This window comes from Natator depressus, chromosome 14, assembly GCF_965152275.1.
Source record: "Natator depressus isolate rNatDep1 chromosome 14, rNatDep2.hap1, whole genome shotgun sequence".
In the NCBI taxonomy this organism is placed as follows: Eukaryota; Metazoa; Chordata; order Testudines; family Cheloniidae; genus Natator; species Natator depressus.
The window spans coordinates 1,758,440-1,769,012 of NC_134247.1; the positions used below are offsets into that span (position 1 = coordinate 1,758,440).

The following is a 10,573-nucleotide window of genomic DNA, read 5'->3' on the forward strand; positions in this document are numbered from 1 at the left end:
GTGCTGAAAGCGTTCTAGCACAACTGGATGGATGCATGCCCTGTAGCAGCCATGAACAGGGCGACCAGACAGCAAGTGTGAAAAATCGGGACGGGGTAGGGGATAATAGGAGCCTACATAAGAAAAAGCCCCAAATATCGGGAGTGTCCCTATAAAATCGGGACCCTAGTCATGGATCTCCTACCAGTAAGCTCATGGAAACTCTAGTGGCTCTGTTTCCAAATGGCAAAGGTGTTGTATCCAAGTGGCAAATAGCAAATTAAGGAAAAAATCCAAGGAGAAAATAAAAAGCAGCACACCTTGCTCAGGAACATTCCTGCTCACTTTTGTGCTGAAGGGGCTAGCGAGCCAGCAAACCTACTGCTTTCCTCCTGCCAGCCTGGCGTCAAGACTGGTTGTGGCTAGCAGGTCCCCTGAGCAGGGAGTGGTGGTGGTGTGACACGTACCTCGCAGAGTAGCCTGCCGAGTGGCTTTGTACCACAGCTGCAAGTAAAATAAATACAGAAGTGCCCTTCTGCCCACAATGGCCAAAGGAACACAGCTAGAGTGCTGCAAGGAAAACCCAGGCTGAAAGGCAGCTCTTGCTAACGGGGTCTCAGCATCCACATGGGTATTTTGGGGACAGGAGTAATGACTGAAGAGGAGTTTTTGCACCTACATCTTTAAACTTATTTGCTAATTCTCCCTCCTGACACCACACAGATGGTTCCGCATTGAGGGGAGGGATCGGGAGGTATGCAACAAGGCAAAGAGGATCAATAGCTACAGGAAAAGAATAGGAACTAGCAGACTCCTGGCTTTGACAGCGACTCCCCCTTTTGGTTTTGGTTTTTTATGATGGATAAAGAACGGATGGAAAAAAAGGCTGGGGCGGGGGCCCTTCCCTCCCTTCTGATTGTTCTATGCATTAGAAATTTAGGTCCTGTCCAGCCTGGAAAACACTATGCTGCCTAGAGAGCTACTGAAATGGTGACATGCCAGGAGTCTAAAGGGTGAGAGTTGAGTGTGGAAAGATTCGTAGTCAGACAATTTAAAACTTTGTTTTTATTAAACCAAATTTAACTCCAGTGACCAATAAACGTCTCAGAGAAGGAAAATCTTTGTTACAGATTCAACCTCAGCCCCTTCAACTAGAGTGTAAGTGCCAAGAATACACCCCACACACACACACAAAAATCATCCTGCAAAGCCAAGGGACACCACTTATGATACGCCTGCTATTTCAAAAGGTAAGAAACAAGGGGAAGAGGGAACTGTAAAGGCTGGTAGCACTGGCCTGCCACTTTACACCCTACTAGCAAGTGGAGATCCAGTGGGAAAAGGCTCTGCTGACTCACTGAGGCAGGTGGCTCATTGCCCCACCCAGAGATAAGGGAGGGAGGCATTCCCTGGAGAAGCAAGGAACTAGAGTGTGGGCTGAGCAGTCCCCAGGGTGAAGAATCCAGAGCCAGCCAAGCCACAAAAGGTCGGAGCTGATTAATATTCCCAAAACTCCAGGAAGGGGATGAGCTGGGTCACTGTGGACTGTGAATGAGTGTGGGAGGCCATAACAGCTCAGACACTCTTACAAGAAACAAAACATCCACACACCCTTCATGTTCTCTTTTATCCATCTCAAAGAAGCTCATGCCATTTTAAAAAAAATCCCCTGCAGGTCACCTTTAGCTGAGACACTGTCTCACCCTGAAACCTTAGGGAAGTCCCTAAGTTGCTAGTACTTAGTTACCCCAGCTGAAAAAAGAGGTACCAACAAATCCAGCCCCACAAGACCTCACTGAGACATGGACAAGACATCGGAGTGGGGCCTATGCTAGTATCTGGGAAAATTAAAGCATACAGAGAGGCACGCTGTGTGTACTTTTACGAGACAGGCTTCCCAACAGCAGCTATACCCCTTGAGTACATTGAAAAGAGTTGGGAATTGTAGCTAAGTAGAGATTCTTGCAAAATGTTCTGTTTCTGGTTCATAACCATATGTTCTTCCCTGAACTAGTGGAAAAACCAGACTCTTCCTGAAGGTGAATGGACTTATTTGTGCCTTTTCACCAGCCTGTCTCCTCTCCACATCCTGGAGTTTTCAAGGCTCCTTTCTGCGGGTCAGAAGGGGTGGAGGCGAGGACACAGACCACAGCCATCTCCAGAAATGTTAGCAGGAAGGATAACGAGGCCTTGGCTGGAGCTCCTCCAGCTACAAGCTACAGGAAGAGTTGACCTCTATTGTTCTTCATACACACCCCACCTTTGTATGGTGCTTTGTGATACTCAGATGAAAGGTGCAAAGTACAAAGTATCATCAACATAGTCATCTCCCAAACACCTAACATTACACTAGGATACTCATGGGCCCTCAAATCTCTACAGCCCCAAGCTCCTTAGGCCTACACTGTGCGTATGTCTCACCGCACCCCCATTTTATGCAATAGGTGGGCATCTCCTTTTGTGTGACAACTTCAGACCTCGTCCATCATTTTCTTACTTGCTTTCCATGGTTATCTAAAGAGAAATTATTTGCTGTAAACTCACCTCATGACATGCTAAATAAAAAAACAAAACTAAAGAACTTGCTTCATGTTTTGTATTATCTCAAATAACCTTCAAAGGCATTTATCTGCCATCAGCTGACGCATCTGAGAAACTGTGATGACAAACTAATTTAGTAAATGCAAGCAAGTAAATGAATGAGTGAATATACCCCATACTGAATGAGGTACCTCATGGTAAATGTCTTCAATGAGGACACTTATCCGTGTGCTGCCAGATGCAGCAATCCAGCCCTGATCCCAAAATCCTCTCTGTGCAGGAGGACCCTGACACCCAAACGGAGTCCCATGGGTGGTGTGTCTGTGCAAATCCAATCAGGGGTTTAGTTCTCATGCGCCCATGCAACCACTAAGCTAGCAAACACCCTGGGCACCCACACCTAGCACACAACGGCAAACACATTAAACTGCTCCATCCAGAAACTTCATCTAACGAGGAAGACAAGAGACCTAATCGACAGGATGCGGAAGAAAAGCTATTACGAGACATATTGGAGGGAGAAAGCATAAATAAAAGAGGTAGTCATGATGGCAGCCTAGAGAGGATGTTTCAGAGAAGCAGCCAACGCTGTGTTTGTTCTGCCTGAATATCCTACGAGCCTGTGACAAAAATGTGATGCTTGGGGCTCAGGTTCCATGGTGAGGCTTGATCTACACTAGAAACTTATGTCGGTGCAATTACGTTGCTCAGAGGCGTGGACAATCCACACTCCTGAGCGACGCCGTTATACCGATCTAGCCACTGGTATAAATAGCGGTACGTCAGTGGGAGGATTTCTCCCATCAACACAGCTATTGCTTCTCAGGAAAGTGGAGTACGTACGCTGAAGGGAGAAGCCCTCCCATCGGTGTAGGTAACATCTTCACTGCAGCCTTTTAAGTGCTGACAAGCCCTGTGAAGTACATGCAAAAGAGAGAGAGTTTTTTAAAAGGAAAAAAGGGGGGGGAGTGGAGAACTGTGCCTAGTCAAAGAGCTAAGATGCAGACAGGCAGCATGTTTACAGAGCCAAGCTCCTTGTGAAGGAATAGGTCAAAGAGAGATCGAAGGAAACTGGGTTTCCAAGAGTGGGGACTTCATGGAAAACGCTTTCCCCTGCCCACCACCCTATTTCTAGAACTCACTTGCCAAATCCAGGACTCTGTCAGTTTCCTTCTCGTCTTTACGGTGGGGGGGGGAAACACAGCCTTGCAGCAGACCCCCAGGAAAGGTAGTCCCCATGAAGAGACAGGAGACCTTTTGTTTCAGCTACAATTGCTTTGCTCCAGTCTAACGGGGGGGGGGGGGATGATTTTCCCCTCCAGCATGCGCCTATTATCTCCTCAAATCCCAACATTTTAGAAGGGAAGTTTTTGTTCCTGTCAAGGTTCCTCCCCCACTCTGAACTCTAGGGTACAGATGTGGGGACCTGCATGAAAAACCTCCTAAGCTTATCTTTACCAGCTTAGGTCAAAACTTCCCCAAGGTACAAAATATTCCTCCCTTTGTCCTTGGATTGGCCGCTACCACCACCAAACAAATACTGGTTACTGGGGAAGAGCTGTTTGGACACGTCTTTCCCCCCAAAATACTTCCCAAAACCTTGCACCCCACTTTCTGGACAAGGTTTGGTAAAAAGCCTCACCAATTTGCCTAGGTGACTACAGACCCAGACCCTTGGATCCTAAGAACAATGAACAATCCTCCCAACACTTGCACCCCCCCTTTCCTGGGAAATGTTGGATAAAAAGCCTCACCAATTTGCATAGGTGACCACAGACCCAAACCCTTGGATCTGAGAACAATGAAAAAGCATTCAGTTTTCTTACAAGAAGACTTTTAATAAAAATAGAAGTAATTAGAAATAAGAAATCCCCCCTGTAAAATCAGGATGGTAGATACCTTACAGGGTAATTAGATTCAAAACATAGAGAACCCCACTAGGCAAAACCTTAAGTTACAAAAAAGATACACAGACAAAAATAGTTATTCTATTCAGCACAATTCTTTTCTCAGCCATTTAAAGAAATCATAATCTAACACGTACCTAGCTAGATTACTTACTAAAAGTTCTAAGACTCCATTCCTGGTCTATCCCCGGCAAAGACAGAATATAGACAGACACACACTTTGTTTCTCTCCCTCCTCCCAGCTTTTGAAAGTATCTTGTCTCCTCATTGGTCATTTTGGTCAGGTGCCAGCGAGGTTACCTTTAGCTTCTTAACCCTTTACAGGTGAGAGAGGAGATTTCCTCTGGCCAGGAGGGATTTTAAAGGGGTTTACCCTTCCCTTTATTTTTATGACAGTTCCCTATCCTGCGGATCCTTAAATTAATACATACAAGCTTCAGAGTAACAGCCGTGTTAGTCTGTATTCGCAAAAAGAAAAGGAGTACTTGTGGCACCTTAGAGACTAACCAATTTATTTGAGCATAAGCTTTCGTGAGCTATAGCTCACGAAAGCTTATGCTCAGATAAATTGGTTAGTCTCTAAGGTGCTGCAAGTCCTCCTTTTCTTTTTACATACAAGCTGCAGCTCTGAGCCCCCCAGCCCAGGGTCATGGAAGGCTGTCCTGCCACTATCAGCCAACTTCTGAATGAGTTACTATCAGACTTTACCCACCTGCAGACTCATGAAACCTATTTCTGATGCTTTGAGATTAATGGCACTGCTGATACAGAGCTCTATATCCTGTTGGCCCACTGTGACCCCATCCCACAGCAAACCCCTGCAACCATCTATCCCTAGCCCTGCAAGGACCTGCTGGAACCCTGCAGCCAAGTCTTCCTGTGCCTTTTTCCACCAAGGCTTTCTGCTTCTACTTCCCAGAGAGGAGAGTTTATTTTAAACAAACTATGAATCATTTTATGCAGGGGAAAAATCAGCTCTGTATTTTCTCTGAATTGTATAAAAACAAAGCCCCTCTGATGCCCCATGCTCCTGGGAATGGGCTCCCAGCAACCAGCAGAACCTTCAGGCCTGCCAGCCAGCCCCACATGCTTTGCAAACAACTCCTAACCCTACAAAAATCATGAACCTCAGGCATTATCTGTATTTCTATTCTACACAACAATAGCCTCCATTTTTTGCTTTGTGTGGTTTAATCATGTCTCAACCATTTCATCCGAAAACCAGGAAGCTCTTTGGGGAAGGGACTGTCTTAATCGGTGTTTGAACAGCAGGCCTCCTGAGACCTCAGGACTGACTGGGACCTCTGGGAACAATTGTAATACAAATGATAATACACCATCAATGTAATGTAAAATAAATCGCAAGCCCCGGGGCATCTGAGGAAATGCCATCCCAAATTTACAGAGCGCAAAGAGAAAGAACAGGACATTCCTTAAGTGTTAGGAGCTTCCCAAAATATGTAGCCACCTACAAGTACTCGCTGGCTCTTCTGACCCCCACCCCGAGAGCCTTTTATCCCGCATTCCCCAGCGAGAGACCACAACCATATCAATGAGGGGGAGACAAAACGAAGCAGCAGGAAATCATTCCTGCCCAAGGCCAGGTTTTCACAGAGGCAGTAAGTGCGTTCCAAACCTTTATGAAAAGCAACTCAAAACACTCAATGTCAGTAATGTCATGCTTACTGGAGCGAGAAGCAGAGAAATCCCTGCCCCCACCCCACACACACTAATGAAGTCTCTTCTGCTCTTCCCAAGGCAGGAGTTGTGCTACGCTAGCAAACCCTGGGTGCCCCAACTTGGTGGGGGCTGGAGTGAGGGGCACTTCACCCCTTTCCCTTCCACTGGAACAGCTGCATTATTTTACGCACCCTCAGCTCCCAGCTGCCTCATGGTTTGGCAAGCATCTTTCACCATCAGCACAGAGCACCACAGGGAACAGGAGGGGTTCTCTTCTTTCTAATGCACTTCACCACTTAAAGCACATTTCTTCACATCAAATGCCTACATTAAAAGCTTTGGATGAAACATTCTCTATTTTGGTACTGTAAATATCGACCCACAGTCATACAAGTGGTTAAATATGTGCACCATATTTTTACATCTGCAGCATATATCAAGCAGGTGAATAAAAAGGCACCCTCTTTTTCCCAAAAGCAACGTTTCAGATTAACGCTGCAGCATGCCAAGCCTTGCTTAGAATGAAATTCCGACAGACAGGAGCATGCTTCCAGCAAAAAAGAAAAACCAAGGAAGCTGCACAAGCTTGGATTTATTTGCATCCCCATGCAAACTGTAGAAACTGTACATTTCTATTCCAAACCGTAGTATTCTGCCTTACCCGCTTCACCCAGTTATCAGAGGTACGCAGGCCAGAAGGGGGTCGGGGTTCTCAGGCACCCTCCCCACCCACTCTTCCCTCCTCTTTAATCAGTCTGCACTTCATGCAACTTTTTCTTTATAATTTACATTGACCTGGAGGGTCTGATTTTAATTAATATAATATTCCTGTTAACAACAGTGCCTAATTAAGACATCCGTTAAGAATCCATAATGTAAACTTAATGAGGAGTTCTTCTGAGATTTTTTTGTGAACAAATAAAATGCTGCATCGTTGAACTTTAAAAAACAATTATTAATAGGTATATTAAATGAATTAATTGACAGGGACTTAGGAAAAAGCCTACCTAGTATCATCACTCCCTGCCCCTGGTAGAACTTCTCAACAGCAAGTTCTCCACTGCTTGAAGAAATAATTGGGAATTATCCTCAAGAGTGCTATAGATTTTTATGAGATTTATTTGTGACGTCGTCTACTTCTGGCGCCAACCCAAAGCTCCTCTCTCATGAGCTGCTAGACTACAGTTCATGGCAGGTTTAACTAGCACGCACTCTTCTGGTTCAGCTACCCAGGGCTTCTCCAACTAGGAGATTTTTAAACCATCTTCTTCAACCCATTCTCCTCCATCCCACCCATGCAGAGATATTACATCTTACAAACCAGGAAGACAGCAAACACTACATATCAAATCTGGGAAGGAAAGAAAGAAAGAAAAAGACAAGATACAAATTCACACAGTACAGTAATCTTCCACCACAGCTAGTATTTGGCTCTGCAGCTGGGCTTGCTAAAGTTATCACCTATTTCCCCTGAAGCTACTTTGCTCCAGACTGCCTTTATGATGATTTCCAAGGGAAACACTCATTGTGTGCTTCCTGTAGAGGTGCAATAAAGTGTGTGATAACCGTGGGGGTCTGGCGCTGGAGGCACAACCCCGCTCCGAAGCAGTACCCCCTGGGATAGTATTGCAGGGCCACCGAGGGAGCTTTGCTCTCTATTGTTATTCTGCACAGCAACCCAACTTCTCTGTGAAGGCTGCAGAAGAAACAATAAAAAGGGCTTTGCACTGCGCTCCCCTATTACAGCCTGTAACCTCCCAATGTCAACAAGAAAAGAGGGGAAGGGAGGAGGGGATCCACTGAACACAGTAACTTCCATCCTACAAAAAGCTTCCTTAGTGACCCTTTAGGAACAGAAAGTTCAGCCACTCATCAGCTTAGGAAGCAGAATCCCCTACGCCCCACTGCAGCTACTCTGACCCAGTCCCACCTGAACTCCACTGCCCAGGGTAGGCCTGACAGTTTCCTGGAGCAGGATTTTTAACAGGTATTTCACCTGAACACATTTCAGAAACTGTGGACAGGATACCACTGGTACCTTAACTCCACATGCATCCCCAGCACTTTCAGAGCAATTCACACCTGGCACCTCTCTCCCCACCCCTGTGATTTATAACTGCATGCCAGGCATCACCCCTGGGAAGAGACTTCATGCTCTCCACTTGCCCCAGGCATCCATCATTCACCTCTGGAGCTGGACAGGCTGACCCCTTCTTCTCCTGCCCCCTAACTAACAAGCAGGCAGGGTACCCACACGCAAACAGAGGCACAGTAACAAGGCAGAGAAAGCAAAACTTGCACCCTCTATCCCACCTCAGCATCCCGGTCACCACCCACCTACGTACACTATTATTTGGGGGCACAGCATAGTGGGGGGAGTGCCTGAGTATCTCTGTGCCTCCCCCCGCAGTGTCTCCAGTGAACCATTTCCAGCGCCTGTCTTCACAGTCTGCTCCCACTCATCTGAGGGTGACTGGCATCCCCCCCATGCCCTGCCCAGCATCCCCTCCAATGACCCCCAGCTGGCAGTCCCTCCCACCCTGTCTGGCGCCCCCATACCCTACCCCCATCCCGGCACCCCCTCCTGCTCCCATACCCTGTCCCCCACCCACCACCCCCATGTCTGGCACCCCCATACCCTGCCCCCCACCCAGCATCCCCTCTCACCCCCATGTCCGGCACCCCCATACCCTACCCCCATCCGGGCACCCCCTCCTACCCCTATGCCCGGCTCCCACGCACCCCCGTGCCCTATCCCCATCCCGGCACCCCCTGCCCCCCGGGCCCCGCTGCTCCCTGCCCCGAGCGCGGCGGCGGCCCCCGAGCCCCCGGCCCGGGTCACTCACCTGCTCACGGGTCCCCGCGGCGGGGGCCGGTGCGCAGCCGAGCCCCGGGTGCCCGCGCGCCGAGCGGCATCTCCCGGGCAGCACCGGGCGGCGGCGGCGGCGGGTCGGTGCCTGGCGAGGGAGGCGGCGGCGGCTCCGCGCTGCTCTGCGCCCACCCGGCTGCGCTGGGTCCCGGCGCACGCGGCTGCGCCCGAGCCGCCCGCCCCCGGCCGCCGGGGAGGGGAGCGCAGCGCCGCGCCCCGCCGCGCAGCGCAGGGGGCGGCACCTGCTCCCGGCCCCGGCCGCGGCCCCGGCGCGGAGCCGGCGGCGCCCGGAGCCTCGGACCCCGCCTGGGCAGAGGAGAGAGAGAGAGAGACCCCCCCCGGCGCCGCCCTGCCCTGCCCCGGCCCCCCCCCTCGGCGCTGCCCCCCGCTTACCTCGCACCCCACCGGCCCCGGTCCCCGCCCACGGGCTCCTTCCCGGCGGGGCTCCGGGCTGAGCTGGGGGGCAGGCGGCTCGGGCTCTGACACGCCCTGAACTTCGGGGCTGCCGGGGGCTTCCTCCCCCCAGCGCCCCCCGCGGCTGTTTGCAGCCCAGAGCCTTGGGCCTCCCTTCTCCTGGGCAGGGGTCGCCCTGGCCTGTGGCTGCACGTGTGGGCCATCCCTCCCCCCGAGAAGGAAGCAGGAAAAGACCATTTCCTATCGTGCTGACTAAGATGTACTCCTTGTAGTCCCGCCTGTCACCATCTGTCTCTTGCCTTCTGCTCAGATTGTAACCTGTGTGGGGCAGGGACCGGCTGTGCTCTGCAGCCCCTGCTATAATGGGTTCCTGCCCATGCCAAGGGCTCCTAGGCACTCTGGCAATACAAGAATAGTAAGAAAAGGACTTTCCCGGAACCAAGGCAATGATTTGAATGTTTCTGACAGACAGGACAGCAATCTCTGCCTTCTCCGCCTGTCCCATTTCATTCCTCACGCTGCTCCAATCTGAGATCTTGTTGTTGCTCTTCTTGGACGGATTTCCTCAGAGACCCCATCCATAACCCAGCGGGAGAGTTATGCTTGTCAGAGAGGCCATGCTGTGCTATGCTAATCAAGGTCCAGGTATAGGAACTAGAGGCTAAGGTGTTCTCAACTGGATGTCCCTAAGCTATAGGACACCAGACCACAATAACCAGCTTGAGCCCAAAGGCCATACAACAAGAGAGGGGACACAATACCTCAGTTTTCTTGAGAAGAAGATTCTAGGCACAAACACACAATCCCAGCACTGATTTTGAATTGAGAGCCAGATTTGTTCCTGGTGTTTCTTCATTGAAGGTGATGGGGTTACATCTAACACACAGTGCTACTAAACACACTCCTGTGGACTATAATACACACCTTACACCTCCCCAATGCATATTTTACACAAGCAACATCTATATTTAACGTGCATCCTGGAGTCAGTGCTGGGTGATAGCAACATTTCTCTCCTGAGTGAAGAAAGGAAGCAGAAGATTTGTTCATTCTTGTGACACTTCTCACAAGTGCAGCTAAATGATGGAAGAGCTCAGCCAACATGAATTCTTGGTCTGTCCCACATGGCTTGTTCTCCCTCTGCTCCCTCAGACTGAAGCTGCTTTAGGCAGCAGGCGTGGAG

At 49.6% G+C, this 10,573-nt stretch overlaps 1 protein-coding gene across 8 annotated transcripts in view; it reads right to left on the reverse strand.

Annotated features, from left to right (window-relative positions):
• Positions 1–9,390, reverse strand: part of RBFOX3 (RNA binding fox-1 homolog 3) — a 345,196-nt gene extending 335,806 nt beyond the window's left edge. For 7 of the 8 annotated variants that reach the window (XM_074971600.1, XM_074971601.1, XM_074971594.1 and 4 more), the window contains exon 1: positions 8,954–9,043. The gene's annotated coding sequence lies outside the window, so the exon portion shown is untranslated. Of the gene's footprint in view, positions 1–8,953; positions 9,044–9,369 lie in introns of those variants that run through there. The other variant, XM_074971592.1, reaches the window with a different exon arrangement.
• Between the last annotated feature and the right edge of the window lie 1,183 nt (positions 9,391–10,573).